At 51.0% G+C, this 19,758-nt stretch overlaps 1 protein-coding gene across 2 annotated transcripts in view; it reads right to left on the bottom strand.

Moving 5' to 3' along the window:
- Window positions 1-19,758, bottom strand: part of WDFY2 (WD repeat and FYVE domain containing 2) — a 1,061,998-nt gene that overhangs the window by 636,912 nt on the left and 405,328 nt on the right. The gene's annotated exons all lie outside the window — the stretch shown is intronic.

Raw genomic sequence — 19,758 nt, 5'->3', positions numbered from 1 at the left:
TCCTCTGCCTCCTTTCCTTCCCTTCCTTCTTTCTTTCCCCTCGTTCGAGTTTCTTTACAAATCTTTCTCCGCTCCTCACCCCATCTCCTTTCTAATTACATATCGCCCTCCTGGCCCTCTCTCTACTTCTATGACGACTTGATCACCTCCTTTCTCTCATCTCTCCCTCTTCCTCCCCCCTTACTGTTCTCGGCGACTTTAATCTTCACTTCCCTTCTTCCCCTCACCCCTCTCCCCTATCGCCCATCCTTGACTCTTACCTCCTTTCCCCTCTTCCTTCCTCTCCTACTCACTCCTCTGGCTCCACTCTTGACCTTATCTTTAACTCTTCCTATCCCTCTTCTTCTGTCTCTACACTTCCTCTCCACCTCTCTGATCATGCTTTACTCTCCTTCTCTCTTAACCCACTCCCCCTTCCTTCTTCCCCTTCTTTTTTCTCACGTTGTGACCTTCGTAACTTTGATCCCTCTCTTTTTTAAACTTGCTCTTCTTCTCTCCGCGACTTCTCCTCTTTCAGCCAATGATGCACTTTCTGCTCTTTCCTCTTCTATCTCCTCCTCTCTTGAACTCCTCCACCCCATTTCCTTCTTCCGTCCAACCCGGAAACCCTCTCAACCTTGGCTCCCCCCTCAACTCCTCTCCATGCGCCGTCTTCTCCGTCGTCTTGAGAGACTCTGGCTCAAATCTCCATCACCTTCCAACCAATCCTCCTACTTCTCTTATCACTCCCTCTATGTCTCCTGTCTCACCTCAGCAAAACGATCCTACTACTGAAACCTTCTTCATTCCCAGGCTTCCCATCCCCGTCGTATCTTCCAAACTCTCTCTCTTCTCTCTCCCTCCTACCCCTGATCCCTCAACCTCCTCCACCCTCTCTCCCTCTGATTTCGCAAACTTATTCTCCTCAAAGATTCTTGCCCTTCAACAGACAATCAATTCCTCCTCACTCTCCCCCCCTTCTCCCTCATCACCCTCTACTTGCATGACTGAATTCTCCCCAGTCTCCCCCTCTAACGTTTCTATCCTCCTCTCCAAAGCCCATCCCTTGTCTGCCCCATCTGACCCTGTCCCCTCCCTTCTTATTCCTAAAATCTTCCCACTACTTATTCCCTACCTTACCTCATTCTTCAATATCTGTCTTTCCTCGGCCTCCTTCCCCACTGCTTTCAAACATGGCACTATCATTACGATTCTGAAGAAACCTACCGCTGATCCCCTGCTCACTTCTCCCTTTCCTCTCTAAACTTCTTGAGCGCCTTGCCTACTCACAGCTCTCATCCTTTGTCACCAATCTCTCTCTCCTTTCCCCGTCTCAATCTGGATTTCGCCCGAAACACTCTCCTGAAACTGCCCTCACTTACATCCTTAACTCCCTCCTCTCTGCCCGACACTCTAAGCAATCCTCTGTCCTTATTCTTCTTGATCTCTCGGCTACCTTCGACACTGTTGATCACCCCCTTCTTCTCAACACTCTCTTCTCCTTTGGTTTCAAAGCCTCTGTACTCAATTGGCTTTCCTCTTACCTCTCCTCCCGCTCTTTTACTGTTTCCTGGGGCAGCCGCTCCTCTCCTTCCCACCCTCTTCAATACGGAGTTCCCCAAGGCTCTTTGCTTGGTCCCTTCCTATTCTCACTCTACACCTCCCTCCTTGCCCCTGTAATCTCCTCTTTTGGCATCTCTCACCATTTCTATGCCGACGACACACAGCGCTTTCTTTCCTTCTCTCCTGCCCTCCACCTTAAACTTTCCTCCTGTCTCACTGCTATTAAAAACTGGATGGATTCCCGCTTTCTTTCCCTTAACTCTGACAAAACCGAAGTAGTTTTCTTCCCTTCCAACTCCCTTCCCCCTTCCTCTCCTCCCCCTTTCATTCATTTTCCTCCCTCTAATCTCACTTTCTCCCCCCACGCTCATAACCTAGGCTTCCTCTCTGACTCTTCTCTCCCTTTTTCCCCACCATATCTCACTCACCTCTCGTGCTTGTCGCTATTGCTCCTCTTTATATTTTGGCCTTCCCACTTCACATCTTGCCCCCCTCAAATGTATTTATCACTCTGTCATCCGTACCCTCTGTCTCCTCTCCCCCCGTGACTCCATCTCTGCTTCCCTTTCCACATTGGCTGGCCCCCCTTTCATTCTCAACTTAAATCTCACTTCATCTGTCTGGTCTTCAAATCTCTCCACGATCTTGCTCCCCCTTATCTCTCTTCCCTTCTCTCATTCTACACGCCCTCTCGTCCCCTTCGTTTCGCTGACCACTTCCTCCTCACTGTTCCTCCCTCCCCCTGTGCCTCCTCCCGTTTCCACTCCTTCCAACTCTTGGTCCCCCTCCACTGGAACTCCATGCCTCTCTCTATCTGCTCTTCTCCTACTTTTTCCTCTTTCGCACCTCCCTCAAATCTCTCCTTCTCCATTCCCCGCCATTACACCCCCCCTCCTTTAACGCTCACCTGATTCCCACGGAGGCGCAGGTCTGGCTTCGAGTGCTGATGCTTCTTTAATGGTGAAGCGCAGGACTCTGAAGATGGACAGGAAGGGCCCTCTACTCTGGCTTCTCCGGCTTGCAGGAATATTCCCCTGTGCGTGAAAAGGGAGTATTACCTACTGACTGAGTTATGCTCAAGCCTCCTACTCTCTTCCAACCCTCCACGATACCCTTCCACGATTCCCCGTGAAGTCTCACCTTAGGGTCAGGAAGGATGAGCTCTCCATCCTGCTTCTGATGCAGGGGTGCGTTGAAACCCAGTTTCTTCACTGGATTGAGGATTGATGGGAGTTCAGGTAAGCTTGACTATTCAGGTAAGGCTCTGTAAAAGTTCAGTTGCAAGTTCAAAAGTCCAAGCTTAATAATGATGTTCATTGTCTTTTTGTAGCAAGCGCTAATGCTTATGTCTTTTTTCCCCTTAGGGGCCGGGGTTCGGAATGCCGGAGATATGGCGCCGACCCGAAGTGAAACGTGCAGTTCCAGTTCCAGTAAATGGCAGGTTAGTTCTGGATGAGCGCTCTGGAACTGTCTTTGCATATGCTCATTCAATGTCTTTGTCTTTTTTCCCCTTAGGGGCCGGGGTCCGGAAAATGCCTGGAAGCGGCAAGACCCGAAATGAAATGAGGTAAGTTTTATTCCCTTCCTTCTCTCACCTCTTATTCTTGTCTTTTTCTCTAGGCTCTGGGAAGTGGCTGTGTATCCGGTTGATCGCTGCTGAAGATCGAGGAACCCAGGAAAGGTGAGTGAAATGCAGCGCTGCAGCGATCGTAACGAAATGCTTTTAAAAATAATGTCTTCCCTTTCAGGATCGTCGGTGATGTCTCCGTGGTGCCGATTTAGCTGGTAAGGTCTCTTGTCTCCCTTTGCAGGTGACCCAGGATGCTGGCTGGGTGGCTGAAGTCCAGATGCAGGAGCTGACACGGTGAGCGTCCAGCTGCGAGGAGCAGAACAACACGAAGCGTGAGTTGCTGATCGGGTGTGGTTTAAATAGCTTTGGAAGAAGTTCCAAAAGTGTATCCTTCCTCCGATCAGGTATGTATCTTTCCCCGACCACACCCGGGTGGAAAGTAATCCCACAGGTAAAGTAGTTCCATTCAGGCCTCAAGAGGGCCTGGATGTGGCAGCATGGTCTGCATCAGGTAAGTGCACATTAAAACACCTGAACACATGTCTAGCTTTATGAGCCTGGCGCCTAAGGCGCCAGGACAGGGGTCCAACATGAGCCTGGCGCCTAAGGCGCCAGGACTGCGTCCAAAGGGCCCCAGCTTGGGCCCGCTGGCACTCCCCTGGGGGAAATGATGCCTGCCTCTGGGGTTGCTGGGTCGGACTTGGCTCCTTGGAGGTAGGCATCATGACAGTACCCCCTCCCCTCAAGGCCCCTCCCAAGGTTCTTCCCTCCGGGGGTTTTGGCTTGTTCGGAAATCTCCGGTGAAACCTTTGTACTAATCGAGGTGCGTGGACATGGTTACTAGGCTCCCACGATCTCTCCTGAGGTCCATATCCCTTCCAGTCAACAAGATAGAAGAGTTTTGACTTTACTACCTTGGAGTCTAAAATGTCTTTAACTTCGAATTCTAATTCCCCTTCAATTTTAACTGGATCTGGAGGCTTGGACAATCGGGTTCCTGGTTGTACGGGCTTCAAAAGTGATGCATGAAAAACTGGATGTATACGCATGTTGGACGGTAGATCCAGTTTAAAGACCCTGGGTTGATTATAGCCTTGATGGGATAAGGTCCTATGAATCTGGGATTGAAGGTTCGCGGGCCCTTGAGGGATAACTGTTTAGTTGCTAGCCATACCTGGGGTCTCCTACTTGGTAAGGCGGAGTTTTACTCCGGTGCAAATCTGCGTTTTCTTTATACTTTTTCTTGGCTTGCTGTAAATGAGTTGCAGCTTCTTTGAAGGCTCGGGTTATTGTGGAATGCAGATGATTTACTGCGGGCATTTCCAGGGTCAGAGGTGGATCTAGGTCAGAGGTCCGAGGATGGTGACCATACAAAGTATAAAAGGGGGTTTGTCCGGTTCCAGAATGCACTGAATTGTTGTATGCATATTCTGCGATCCAAAGGATGTCTTTCCAATTTAACTCGGATTGGTGTAACATGCACCGAAGATATTGCTCGAGAGTCTGATTGGTTCTCTCGGTTTGTCCGTCGGTCTGGGGGTGGTGGCTGGTGGATAACCGCACATCTATTTGTGCTAGTTGGCAACACTTCTTCCAAAAATGGGAGATAAATTGACTTCCACGATCCGAGACTAATATGGAAAGGAAACCATGTATGCGAACTACATTCTCCAGGAATTCCTTGGCCAAGGTGGAAGCAGAAGGCAAACCCTTTAAAGGGATAAAGTGGGCCATTTTGGTGAATAGGTCCACAATTACAAGGATTGTGTTGTAACCAGCACAAGGAGGCAGGTCGGTTATAAAGTCCATTGACAGGGTGTGCCATGGCGCCGGTGGAATATCCAAGGGTTGAAGTAGGCCGGCTGGCCTTTTCTTTTGAGCCCTGTTTTGGGCGCAAATTCCACAAGACAGAACAAAAGACTTTATGTTTTTTCTCCAAGAAGGCCACCAGAAGTGACGTTTAATTTTTTCCTCCGTTTTAGCGATACCAGGATGTCCTTCCATTAAAGATTCATGATGATGGGCAATAACAAGTTCTTGCAATTCTTTACTTGGCAGAAACAACCGCTCCTGGAAGTAGGGTAAGTCATCCTTAACGGTGTAATGAGGACCCTTCTGACTCCATTCCAGTAAGGTTGAAGAGTCTAGAAGTTGTTTTACTTGCGTTTGGATGTCCTCAATAGTGTGCAATGAGGTTAAGCCTAAGATTCTTTGCTCAGGTATGATGGGCACAGGTTCTAAGCTCCAATTAGGTTCTTCCATGCCAATCCGGGATAAGGCGTCCGCTTTTCCATTCTTGCAGTCAGGGCGATAGGTAATTACAAAATCAAATTCCGCAAAGAATAGAGCCCAGCGGAGTTGTCGTGAAGATTGAGCTTTGGCCGTTTTTAAATACTGTAAGTTTCTGTGGTCGGTAATTACGGTGATGGTGTGTCTTGCCCCGAGAAGGTAGTGACGCCAAGCCTTGAAAGCAGATTTGATGGCCAGTAACTCTATCGGTAATTGCGTAGTTGATTTCAGGAGGAGAACATTTTCTGGACCAAAAGGCCACTGGGTGTAGTTGGTTAGTTTTTGGGTCTCTTTGCGACAGGACAGCTCCCATGGCCGAACTGGATGCATCGGTTTCCACTATGTACGGGAGGTCTGGGTGCGGGTGCTTCAATACAGGTGCAGAGGTGAATTTGGTTTTCAGGTCCTGGAAGGCTTGTTCGGCCTCAAGAGTCCATTTGAAGCGTTTGTTTTTCTTTAGGAGAGCGGTGATGGGTTGGACTGTTCGGGAAAATTCCGGGATGAATCTTCGATAGAAATTGGCAAAGCCGAGCATGCTCTGAACTCCCTTCACCGAGCTTGGAGAAGGCCATTTGAGGATGGCGTCCACCTTTCGCGAGTCCATTCGGACTCCTTGAGGTGTCAGGATGAATCCGAGAAACTCAACTTCTGTGGTATGAAAAACGCATTTTTCGAGTTTTGCAAATAGTCTGTGCTGGCGCAGTTTCTCAAGAACTGCCCTAACATGTTTTCTGTGATCAGATTCTGAAGAAGAGTACACCAGGATGTCGTCAATGTAAACAATGACACAGACATTGATAAGTTCCCGAAGAACATCATTCATAAAGTACTGAAAGGCGGCAGGTGCATTGCACAAACCCAAGGGCATCACCTGATATTCGAAGAGCCCAAACTTGGTGCGGAATGCAGTCTTCCATTCGTCGCCTTCTTTTATGCGCACCAGGTGATAAGCTCCTCGGAGATCTAACTTGGTGTACACACAAGCGTCTTTCACCTGGTCGATAAGCTCAGGGATCAAGGGCAGAGGATAACGATTCTTAATCGTTATTTGATTTAGGGCGCGATAGTCTATACACGTTCTAAGGTCACCTTCTTTTTTCGGCACGAAGAACAGAGCTGAAGAGACAGGAGACTTGGACGGGCGAATAAAACCATTGGCTAGGTACTGATCTAAATACTGACGCAAATGCAGGTTCTCAGGTTCCGTAAGAGCATAAATCCTACTACAAGGTAGTTGAGCATTGGGTACCAGATCGATTTGGCAATCATAAGACCGATGGGGAGGTAACGTGTTAGCCTGTTCTTTCTGAAAAACGTCTTGGAATTCTTGGTATTCTTCTGACGGTAGCTGTACAGGGGTGGAAGTTGCTGAGGCTAGACCCATAGCTCGATTTCTTGGATAACAAGTTGGTTCACAATCAGGAAAACTTATCTTCTTTGCTCGCCAGTCAATTCTGGGATTATGTGTTTCTAACCAATGAATTCCAAGAATTACTTGAAATTGTGGGGCCTTGATCACATCAAACACGATTGTTTCCCGATGTCCATCCTGACCCACCAGTGTCACTTCAACAGTGGAATGCGTTACAGGCCCCGAAGCTATTTCGGTTCCATCTACTGTAGTAATGACATCTTGGGTTACTTTCGGGCGGAGAGGAAGCTTAATCCTGGAAGCCAATTCACGGTCTATGTAATTTCCAATAGCTCCACTGTCGATGTATGCTTTTATAGCATGCAACTGCTGAGGCTGTTTTGGGTCCACGAGCACCATTGGCATGACAAAATGCGAGGTCAAAGAGTTAGTTTTCAAGCTCGGCAAGCGGACCCCTACGCTTGCCGGGCTAGGTCGTTTCCCGAATCAGGTGTCACTAATTCGTTATCAGTAGCTCCAACCACCTTCTTAAGTGGTTTAACTGGACAATTTCGAAGAAAGTGACCGGATGTCCCGCAATACAGACAGAGTTGCATTTGCCGCCTTCTCTCTCGTTCTTTCTGCGTTAATGGTCCTTTAACACCACCGATTTGCATAGGTTCAGATACGTCGGTACTCTTGGAGTTAGCGTGGGTTTTGATCGGTGCAAACACCAGGCAACACCAAGGGTTCGTTGAGGTGGAAGTCCGACGGCACCTTGGGCATGAAGGAGGGGTGCGTCCTGAGCACTACCCTCGTGTCGTGAAAAGTCAAGTACAGGGGCTTTCAGGAAAGGGCCTGGATCCCTCCCACCCGTCGTGCGGAGGTGATGGCCACAAGAAACGCTGTTTTCCATGAAAAGAACTTCAACGGAGCTGAGTGCAGAGGCTCGAACGGAGGTCCCATGAGCTTGGTCAGCACCACGTTGAGCTCCCACGCCGGGGCCGGTGCCTTCACCGGCGGGAACGATTTGAACAGTCCCTTCATGAATTCTTTCACCAGACCATGAGACCACAAAGACGTCCGTCCCGTGGTTCTGGTGTATCGGGAGATCGCAGCAAGATGAATCTTGATGGAAGCGTGCGCCAGTCCAGCCTTGGCCAGCGTCAGCAGGTACGGCAGTACTTGAGGAGCCGTAATCCGTAGAGGGTTAATCTTCTGTGCATGGCACCAGACAGAGAACCTCTTCCATTTGTGTCCGTAGCATTTAAGAGTTGAGGACGCCATGGCCTTTGCAAGAACCTCTCTGCAGTCGGCCGGTATGTCGTAACCTCCAAACTCTAACGCTGCAGGAGCCAGGCCTGCAAGTTCAGCGACTTCGGGTCTTGATGGAGGATGGCGCCTCCTTCCCTGGAGAGAAGATCCGCGTCCACTGGCAGCTTGATTGACGGGGACGCTGACAAGTCCAGAAGGTCCGGGAACCATATCTGCCTCGGCCACACAGGTGCGACGAGGATTATCCTGCACCGTGACCTCTTGAGCTGGTTGATGAGCCGGATCAGCAGCGGCAATGGAGGGAACGCATACAGGAACAGGCCCTCCCAGGGGAACGAGAAAGCATCGCCCATGCTCCTGGGCTGGGGAAACCTGCTGGCGAACCTCCGGCACCTGGAGTTCGTCACCGTCGCGAACAGATCGATCTGGGGTGTGCCCCACCATCGGAAGTGGCGGTCCACTAGATCCTGTCGTAGTTCCTACTTGTGGCACGAGCGCAGCTCTCTGCTGAGCGAGTCGGCGATGGTGTTTTTTGTCCCTGCCAGATGAAACGGCACCAGAAACATCCCTTGGGCGATGGCCCAATGCCACAGATCCTGAGCCTCCTTGGACAGGGCTGGGGATCTGGTACCGCCCTGCTTCCTGATGTAGAACATGGTGGTGGTGTTGTCGGTGAAGATCCTCACCACCTTGCGGGACGGAAGAAAGGACCTGAGGGCCCAAAACACTACACAGAGTTCCAGGACGTTGATATGGAGGGACTTCTCCGTCGGCAGCCAAAGGGCCCTCGCGTACAGATTTTCGGTGTGCGCCCCCCACCCTTCCAGGGAGGCATCCGTGGTCACTGTCTTCTGGTGGCCCGGGGTTCTGGAAGTCCATGCCCGCTGTCAGATGCGCGCGGGTGCCCCACCACCGGATCGCTCGTCGGAAGCTCTCGTCGAGTGTGATCCTGTCCTCGAAGCTGCCCGTCGTCTGGATCCAGTGAGCGTCCAGGAACTCCTGCAACGGGCGCATGCGAAGCCTGCACAGGCGGATGAGATAAATGCAAGAAAAAATCATTCCGAGGAGGGATTTGATGGACCTCACCCTGGCCGCGTCCGCAACCAGCATCCGCTGCACCTTGCCCAAGATGGCCCTCATCCTTTCCTCCGACGGAGAGGCCAGAAGCGCCACTGTGTCGAGTTTCGCTCCCAGAAACAGTGCGTCTTGCGCGGCCACCAGGTGGGACTTGGCGTAGTTTATGGAGAATCCCAGGTCCGTGAGTAGTTGGACGGTCCTTGCCGTGTGCTCTGCAGCGAACTCCTTTGTCTTTGCTCGGATGAGCCAGTCGTCCAGGTAGGGGTAGACGTGGATCCCCTCCAGGCGCAACCGCGCCGCCACCGGTGCGAGGCACTTGGTGAACACCCTGGGTGCCGACCTCAATCGAAGGGAAGGGCTCTGAACTGGTAGTGACGCCCTTGGACCACGAATCTGAGAAACTTTCGGTGTCCCTTTAGGATGGGGATATGGAAGTAGGCCTCCTCCAAATCCAACGACGACAGGAAATCGCCCTCCTCCAGTTGACCCAGGACGTGCTGGAGGGCGACCATCCGGAACTTCTGTGCCTTGATGAATTTGTTCAGTCGTCGTAGGTCCAGGATGGTACGCCATCCTCCGGTCGTCTTCTTCACGAGGAAGTATCTTGAGTAAACTCCAGAGCCCCGAAGCCTCTTTGGGACGAGCTCGATGGCGCCTTTCTTGAGCATCGCCTTTACCTCCAAGTGAAGTTGAGGGACGTGATGTTCCTTCCTTGCCACGGGGGTGGGGGGACGGGCAGGCACTTCTTTAGAAACTCTAGCGCGTGTCCCTGGGCCAGGGCGTCCAGCACCCAGCGGTCGGGGGAGATGGACTCCCACACGCTGACGAAGTTCGCCAGCCGGCCTCCCACCGGGGTGCTTCGGTGGGGGCCCGACCCCATGGCCGGTTCAGTCCTGCTTCGACGAGGCTTTGCTGCCTTGTCCTCCTTGGCGTCGACGGCGGGGTCCGCCCGACTTGCCTCGTCCCCTGTAGGCTTCCTGTGACGACGAACGGGCCGCTTGACGATAGGTGGAAAATCCGCTGCCGGAACCTTTGGAGGCACCCTGCTTGCCTCCGCCGCTCTGAAAGGGCGGCCGTCGTTGCTGGAGAACACCAAGAGCCCGGGCCATCTCTGTGTCCGTCTTGATGGCTTATAGGGAATCGTCCACTGTTTTCCCAAACAGGTTGCTCCCGTCGAACGGCATGTCCAAGACTCTGGTCTGCACGTCTTGACGGAAGTCAGTTGCCTTGAGCCATCCACGCCGTCTAAGGCACACGCCGTTGCCCAACTGGCGAAATCCAGTGTCAGCGATGTCCGTCGCTATCGTAATGGCGTGGTCCGACGCCACTTCACCTTCCTGCAAGATCTCTAGGGCCTCCGCCCTCTTGTCGTCTGGTAAGAAATCCAGCAGGGGGGCGATTTTGTACCACAACTCCCTGTCGTAGCGGGCCACGATAGCCAAGGCGTTATCCCTAATTGTTGTCGCTGCCGATGAGATGACAATGCGTCCCATCGTGTCCAATTTCTTTCCCTCGCCGTCCGGCGGGGAGGTTGACGTAGAGGTAGAGGCAGAGGCCCCCCCCCGCTTTCTTCCTGGCTGCAGCGGAGACGACCGAGTCCGGGGTCAGCTGTGCCCGAAGGCACAAGGGGGCCGCGTCCGGGACCCGGTACTTCTTCTCGTACCGATCCCTTCTCGCAGGCGTCGTGGATGGGTTCTTGAGGAGGGCGAGACCCTCATCCCAGATATCGTCCAGTAGAGGTAAAGCGAGGACCGTCTTCCTCTTGGTCTCGCGCCGTTGATAAAGGAACCCTTCCTTCTCTTCCGGGCAGAGCTGGAAAAGCTCGGATGCCCTGGCGATCATGGCATGAAACGATCCAATCTCGTTGGGCGGGGAAGCCCGGGGAGGAGGTGACGACGGGAGATCCTCATCGTAAACTTCGTCGTCTGTGCCCGTCGCGGCCGTGTCAGTCCCCGTATCATCCCCACGGGTTGTGGACGGGGAGGAGGGCTGAGCAGGGCGCGATGGTTGAAAAGGAGGTGGAGGATGAATCCTTCTTCTCTTAGGAGGAGGGCTCCCAGAAGGGCCTGGCTCCGGGTCCCCCATCGGGAGAGGTTCCTCCCTTGGTGGTAACGGCAATCTCGTCCTTATCTCCGAGCATAAGGACTGTATAGCCAATAAAATGGCCGCCGAGTTGTCTTGCGGCACTGGTTGAGGGGAGTCCGACGGGCGGTCAGGAGCCCCGTCGGCACCCTCGACGTTCTGGTTGTCTCCTACGTCAGGGTGCCTCCCGACGGGCTGGTCTTCTTCCACGCCAACACCGTAGCTTAAGACTTCGATCAGCTCCTCCTCAGAGGTTGAGGCCGAATCCACGACGACCTCCTGCCCCCCCCTTTTTCTTCTCCGTCGGAGGTTTCACGGGGGTCCTATCGATGGGCATGAAAGAGGACTCCCTACGCGGTGGCAGGGAGACTCTGGGCCCCGAGGTCGCCACCACTGATGTAGCCTCCACAGGCTGAGCCAGGGCCGCCGCGGCTGTCTCGATAGAGGCCTTGGCCGGATGGATTAAGGCTTTCACCACCTTAGGTGCGCTCACCGCCTTCTCCTTGGGGGAAGGGTCACCGCCTCGCTCCCCCTCCGATGGGGCCTTCGAGCTCGACCGGGGTCTCTCCAGGAGCTTCGCCGGGTGCTCGGCCTTCCTCTTACCCGAGCCAGAGCGTTGGCTCGTGGTTGATGGCGCCGGGGAGGATGCGCTCTGCCTGGCGCCCGTAGAGCCCGACCATTCGGCGCTCCCGGTGCCAGCGGACTCGCGGTGGTTGGCCTTCTGTTGGACCCCCGTCGCCGGGGCGCCCTCAAAGGTCTTAGAAGACCGCTCGGACTTCTTCTTCTTCTCGCCCGACAGGCTCTTCCCTTCCAGCCAGTTGGCAAGACGCAGATGGCGGTCCTTCATGGTCCGCTCCGACATATTGCCGCAAAACGCACAGTCCTTCTCCACGTGCGTCTTGTCCTCATGCAGGCAGTAGAGGAAAGGGAGTGTTCGTCCTCCTTAAAGACATTCTGAAGCTAGCATCCAGGGCAGACCCTGAACAGCTTTCCGGGCTTCGAGCTTCCCTTCTCCTGGGCCATGATCGAGATGGGCCTGAGAAACTTCTGGAGTCCTCCAAAAGCGTGGCTCGACGAAATCTTCACCCTTGACGGGCGTAGAAGAATCCGACACGGGTCCCCGTTCATCGGATAAAGAAACGGTGGAGCTTGAGGCTCTTTTGACCGAAAAGAGAAAATTTACCTGAGAAAAAGCGCGAAAAAAGCACTAAAGCTCGAGAGCAATAGCATGAGGATCCCAACACTTGAACGTGCTGTAAAAATCTGAAGATGGCTGCCAGAGGCGGGGCTTAGGGAGATGGCAGTCATTGGCTGTGGTCAGTATGACGCAGAGATCAGTGATTGGTTACTACTAAGAAAGACAGATCAGAAACGAAACTGATACTGATTTTTTCTTTACCGAGGATTCCCAGCCTGACGACGGGGAATATTCATGAGCATGTGAATCCATGCCAGACCCCATGCTGGAGAATTCCCCTTGCGCGGGAGCCGGAGCATCCCCATTCCCAATTGAGCCCCCATAGGGCTCAATGGGAATGGGGAGGATGGTAGCAGCGGTACCATTCATAACGGTACTGTTGCTACTGACCAGGTGTGCAGAGCGGCACCCGCAAGCAGAACTCGTAATGTGGCGGTACAGTGACAACGTCGTCTGCAACACTACCGGCGCCGTTGTCACTGTACCGCCACAATCGTAATGAGGCCCAATGTCTGTTGATTTTTGGATGTCCCAGATTTTGCCATTGCAGGTAGTTATCCCTCACCCGCGGGCCGCAAGCTGGCAAAGGATGTAGGGATGCGGTGGAGTTCACAAGAGTAATGGACCGGGGATTTGCAGCATCACCTGTTACATTTCTCCAAAGCGCTAGGTGCCAGGCAAGCCTCCAAACCCCCGCTAGGTGAGAGCCGGACAGGTGGAGAGCGGCGGAAGACTGCATCAGAGGTGATCAGTGGTACGGGCCGCTGTCAGGTGGCTAAGCCCCCAAACAGGACTGCATTGCAGGCCCTCGAGATATGCGACAGGGCGGGGTGAGTCCCCTGAAGTGTGGGGGTCGTGTCTCATGACGCTCGCTTGTGATGGGCCACCTAACACATGCTGGAGCCATGACACAGGTAAGCCACCGCTAGATGTTGGTCTTCCCACCTGGACAAGTCTGAATGGTCACGTAGGCCCATCGCTCCCCAGCAGGGGTATCGCAGACAGCTCCTCGATTCCTGGTGAGCGCTAATCCTCGGTTCTGAGAAGCTGGCCCCCTCACGCTGCCAGCATCAGGGGCCGGACAGGCAGACAAAGGGAGAGCACCTCCAGGCCCGTTCCTCCGACAACCAATCATGCACGGCCCAACCTCCAGCCTGTAAAGTGAAGTCACTGGCCCCAGCGTGAGCGCAGACCACCTGGGCGCCCTGATGATCTGTATCTCCCGGAGTCCCTGGGAGCATGCAATGGAATGCTCTGGTGGTCTCTCTAGGTTACAGGAACGTTCCTCCCCACAGAAGCTCCAGGGAGCAGACAGGCTCAGCCAAAAGGCGTCCTCAGTGATGTGGGCGAGCAACCGCAAAAAAGAGCTGTGTCCTTCCAGGCTCGTCCACCCAGGGTGCCATGCGGGTCCAGCTATCGGATATCAGGGCACTCCTGGTAGACGCACCAGAGCGGCGGGTTGTCAGAGAAGACTGGGACCACGTGCCACCCTCGTCACTACCGCCAGCCCTCGAGTAATCAATGGATCATTGGCGCTCGCCTGGCTGCAAGCATGTCGTGCCAAGCGCGGCTCAGGGAGGAGGCTGCGGCGCTAGCTCGAGTAAGCACAGCTCCTCCGCCGCACTCCTGCAGGCTGAGACTCCAGCCCCTGGTACCGGGTGGGTTCATGCACGCCAGTCACAGTTCAGGAGGCAAACCATGGTCGGCAAAAGATGTTTCCAGGCATAAGTCTCCCCGTTCCTACAGGAGACTATCAGGCAGCCATGCTGCTGCACTGCGCGCACCAGGCCACGCCCTTTTCTGTTAATTAATGAATGCCTGCATCAACCATCATATATGAATCCCTGTATTGAGAGTTTGGAATTTGTAATTTCTTTACATTTTAAAGTACACATATAAATGAACATTGGCAAATCCGAACCAATTTGGTTATCCTAAAGGAAAAACCTTCAACCACTCAGTCATCCTCACAGGTCCCTGGAATAGACCAGGGAGGAGGCCTGTGTGGCTGAAGAACAAGCACTGTGGGATAGTAGTGCAGAGTTACATTATAAAACTGGCTCACCTGTCTCCCATTTCATGTGACTTTTAGTATGCAAAATCTGTTGCATGCATCATCCTATATATTATAACAAAATGTTTGGTTCCCTCTGTTGCAGCTAAAGAACCACGTATGAGCCAAAATCAGTGATGGTGCTGAAGTGCTATCTATGAACCAAAACTACGCAGCCTCACTAGATGGTGCTAACATTTAACCTGTGCGCCAATACGAATAGTGGTGCTAAAGCTACCTTACATATAAAGCTAAGCAGTTGAAGGACCTTTTCTGATGCAACAATACAGTGTCCCACCCTGCACAAAATAGTTTACCTCAATATGTGGTGATAAGGCATTACATGTGAACCAAAACTGTAAGCTTTGATAAAGGCTAAATTGCACCTTGATTGATAGCCCAGGGAGGGATACAACGTTGACAGAGGATCACAATATAGAAGAGGACATGTCTGTGTGTGAAAGAAAACAATGTAGAAAACGAGGGAAGACTTGAGGGTGCTTGACAGAAGTCATGCTTTACCTCTTCTGCAGAACCTGTTGAAAGTTAGCTCTATTTTGATTTCTGCAGGTAGGTTGTTCAAGTGTAGCCCCTTGCACAGCGAGTGAATTAATGCTTAGTATGATCAGAGGGGTCGATCACCGCCTTTAAGTCTAGGGAGGTGAGCCCGCTAAGCCTAATACCGCCTAGGGGAGAAGACAAACAGGATCTCACTGAGGTTGAACATCCCAACCCCCACCCCCTCCTTAGATGACTGGAAATCCCCAAAAAGGGATACAAGTTATGCTCCCTCGTCTCAAGATCCCAAAAGATTGTTGGCTATATGGGAGTTCAACTGTATGACACAGAAACATAATGTACAAATGACTAGTATGGTTTCTGAACCTTTGTACGGACCGCCCATGCCAGGGACAGAGGAAGAGTGGGGGATAAAGAGCCAATAGGAACAGGACAAATGAAGAGACACAAGTCCGAAAACCTCCACCTGGGAGGTCTGGCCGGATGGAACAAGTTACGTACCTGTAAGGAACAAGTTACTTACCTGTAACTGTTGTTCTCCAGCATGGGTCTGGCATGGATTCACATGCTCATGAATATTCCCAGTCAGGCTTGGAATCTGTGGTAAAAAGAAAGCAGTTTTGCTTTAGGCTGAAAACTGCTTTTCTCCTCTTCAGCCAATCAGTCTCCTTTGAGTCATACTGCCCCCAGCCAATGATACTTGTCCTACAAAGCTCGACCCCTGGTGAACATCTTCAGATTTGGTCACGCACGTCAAGTGGCAGTATGAACCAGCAAGAGCCAGAGGGGAAGGAGCAAGGGTTTGAATGTGAATCCATGCAAGACCCATGATGCAGAGCAGGAGTTACAGGTAAGTTACTTGTTTCTTCTCCAGCATGGGGTTTTGCACAGATTCACATGCTCATGAATAAGATTATATAGCAGTACATATACAAACAACCACAGAAGGTGGCAAGTGTGAGAAACCTGAAGTTGTCTCTCTGACTAGTCCACAGGGATTTGTCATCCAGGTGGCCAGTAACACCGCCATCGCTATTGGATTCAGTTCCTGGGGGTGAACCAGTGAGGGAAGATCACCTGGATCGGGGGTCCTCTGGGAGTGGAAGTGGGACACCGACGGGTGAGACGTGTCATCCCCCTTCTTAGAACACCTTTTCCCCATCCTACCACGTACGATACTCAAACAATCTACCCACCCCGCCCCCTTTTCCGACACGAACACATTCGCATACCACGAAAGTCACCAGACAAACACCAGATCCGTTTACCTGACATGTCCCAAAACAAGGGTCATGCAAAGTCAGGCAACTGACTAGAATCACACACACCTTACAGCCCTTTCCCTTCCCCACAGGGATAAAAGGTGGAGCACGAGAGCACAATACGAGCAAGGCAGACCACACAACGAGAGAGCTTACTCAGCACGGCAGTTCAAGAGGAGAAAGACGGCACGAATCAAGAGGGTGACAAGGAGGGAGGCGACTTTGCCCTTTCCGAGCCAGGCCAGCGAAACCTCCACAGAAGGAAGCTTAAGACTGAACAATAGCCAGCGTGTGTTGCAGCAGATGTCAACGGTACACGGTCCTTCCTCAACTGAAAAAACAAGCAGTTCATCGCAGCTGGGGAGTCGAGGGAAGAGCAAATAAGAAATCGAACTGTGTTCAACAAAAGTAGCAAACAGCTAATTGAAGAACGTACAAAGAACTGTTAATACAAGCAGGGAAAACCAGCTACAGAGGAGTCAGGCACCACGTGGGTGCTCACTCAGGAAACTCTGGGCGATTATCCTATTGTTGAAACTACTGTTACCAGAAAGCCTTGGGAAAGGCACGAGAAAGTGGTCAAAGTGGGTATAAAGGGGTCTACTAAAATCCTCTGTACAGTCAAAGTCTTTGACTGGCAGATGATTGTGAAGCTAAGGGAAGTGGATCCCACATTGTAAGTACTGTTCAAGGAATTGTGTGATTGGCAAAGTTGGCAAGAGTGAACCGACGGAGGGATGCGGATGAAAAGAGGACGAAGCCTAAAATGCCAATGAATACTGTGTTGTTAAGAGTGAACCCGGCAGAGGGATGTCCACTGTTTAAAAAGACATTAAGATTCGTGAATGTCACAGAATACATTGTTTTGAGAAGCCGTAGTGAACCAGACAGAGGGAGGCTGATATTTGAGAAGGGTCTGAGCCCGGAAAAGGGGGATCCAGAGGTGAAAATGCATCACCAAACGTACATGCGGAAAAGGAACTTTTATTATTTTGGCCACATCAGGTCCTCGGGGGCAAGAGACTTTTTTGCAGGAAAGAGACCACCGAGGGCCTGATAGCTGAGAGCGGAACTGTCGGCTCGTGCTGGGAAAGCTCTAGTGTGTGCTCTGCTTCGGAATCCCACCTTGTCCCATGCTCAAAACGTGGGGAAGGGACACCCCCGGCTACCACATCCTGATTTATTATTAGTGTACACTTCTTCCTTTCTTGTGATTATTATTCCACACTCTTTTTGTATTTAGCGTAAGGATTGGCAATAGGGTTTTTTAGTATAGGCCCTTTTATTTTGACAAGACACCACTATGTCTGACTTATTATTGTTTGATGGTCGATGCTTGCTCCCATCTTAGATTTAGGATTAGATTAGGTGTTTTCCAACCTTTCTATATAGTTTAATAAACACCCTTGAACTGTGTTCACTTGTGTCTGTTTTTACTGTTGCCACCATGAGTTCCTTACACAAGACTCACAGAAGCAATACACTTACCCCTGGTCAGACCCACCTTAAACAATCAGGTTGTGTAGCACCACTTGGCTGACCCTGCTGTACCGCCAATGTTGTAAAGTGGGATGTGAGGGAAATAGTAACACCATGCAGTAAGACCGGTTATACTGGTGTATGCCTGATTGATTACCAGGGACGTGAAGCTCAACCAGAGAGACTGTATGTTTCTGTGTTCTGTGTCATGTGATTGCTGGCACCATATCATACTCGTACTGATACTGTTCTACCACCAGGAGCTGTCGATCAGAGGAACGCAGGCAACATGCAGGTTGATCGATCCGAATTTTCGAGACTAAATATCTCGGGGCCTTGCCTTGTATACACCTGAAAACTAGACAGAGGATCTTAAACAGGATCCTCTGTTGCACAGGCAGCCAGTGGAGATCCCTCTGCGGTTGCATAATGTATGAGCGGCGTGACAATGAAAAAATAAGCCTGACGGCTGCACTCGGTGCCACCTGTAGGCGCGGAATCTGCCATTTTTGGACTCCTATAAGCAAAGCATTGCAATAGTCGAGCCTTGAATTAACCAAGGCCCCAACCACCACAGGTCGATCTTTAGGTGAATATCAGTGGGAGTAACAGCTTTAAGAGTCTAAGTTGATAATACATGGTCTTCTCAGTTTCATTTACCTGCAAATAACAGCCTAAATCACCCTGCCAGGTACAACATAAGTTTTAAACTTTTGAAGCAAATGTTGTAGGAGCCTCAAAAAGTTTAGGACAGAGCACAAGTGGCAAGGTGGTGGCCAATTTCTTCTTGGGACCGAACAAGATAATCTCAGTCTTCATTGGATTTAGCTCGAGGTTGTTAGCAATCATCTAGCTCTTAACTTTGCCTGCACATGCAAGTACTTTCTGCATGGTTGCCAAAGGTTCATTCAGCCGCACATAGATCTGTGTATCGTCGGCGTATGAATGATAGGACAGGCCGAACTGAATAAAGATTTCCAACAATGGACGAATATAAATGTTGAAAAGCAATGGTGATAATGAAGAGCCTTGAGGGACTCCAAAATGGACTTTCAACAAATCTGAGACAAAAGATCCCAACTTTACCTGTTGGAAACGATCATGTAAAAAGGAGTTAAACCATTTCAATGCAGCAGCAGAGACTTGGGCTGTAGCAGAGTCTTGATATGATTAGTTCCAAATCAACTGTATCAAAGGCAGCCAAGAGGTTCAGCATGAACAGCATGCTAATGTAACCCTCATCGGCTGCCTTTAAAGTATCATCCCATACTGTTATGAGTGCCATCTTGGTGCCATGAACTGGCCTCACGCCAGATTGACACAGGTCCAAGATGCCTCGATTCTCCAAAAAATCCTGCAATTGAATTGTAACAATCTTTTCCAAGATTTTGGCCAACCATGGTAAGCCTGCAATGGGACGATAATGCGAGTGTACCTTGGGGTCTAGAGTATTTTTCTTTAGTAAGGGTGTGATAAAGGACTTCTTCAATTCCTCAGGAAAGCAACCCTGTATTACTCAGGTGTTTACATTAGCCAACACAGGTACACTCAGAACGTCCACATGTCTCTGGGCTAAATAGGCAGGAATAAAGTCATAATTATGATTATTTGGTTTTAATTTGGACATAAGATTCTTAATCAGGTCCAACTCCACAGGTTTAAATTCAAATTTTGGACAGGTCAACTCTGGCCCAGCCCTCTGATTGGAATTCAACTTGTCTTTTGATTCAGATGATGTTTCCAGTTCTATATCAGTTCGAATCTGGTCACCCTTTTCTACAAAAAAAGTATTCAAATCATTGGCCAAGGGAAAAGAAGGAATAGGTCGCAGAGTGGTACATGGCAGACAACTAACATTTTTTACCATTTCAAAAAGGGCCTTTGGTCTATTTAAAGTGACTTTTTTTTTTTTTACTTTTATTTTTGTTGACAGAGGCAGATAGCGTACACGCATACATCGGAGCAGCAACAACAAATTTGGTACACATATACATGAATACAGTGGGCTTGCATGCAATAGTAAGGCAACAGTGGTCAAATAGCGACACATAATGGAGCACC

The sequence above is a fragment of the Ambystoma mexicanum genome, chromosome 7q (assembly GCF_040938575.1).
Source record: "Ambystoma mexicanum isolate Mex_15411 chromosome 7q, UKY_AmexF1_1, whole genome shotgun sequence".
In the NCBI taxonomy this organism is placed as follows: Eukaryota; Metazoa; Chordata; class Amphibia; order Caudata; family Ambystomatidae; genus Ambystoma; species Ambystoma mexicanum.
The sequence above is the reverse complement of the archived record's forward strand: the minus strand, read 5'-3'. Positions and strand labels throughout refer to the sequence as shown.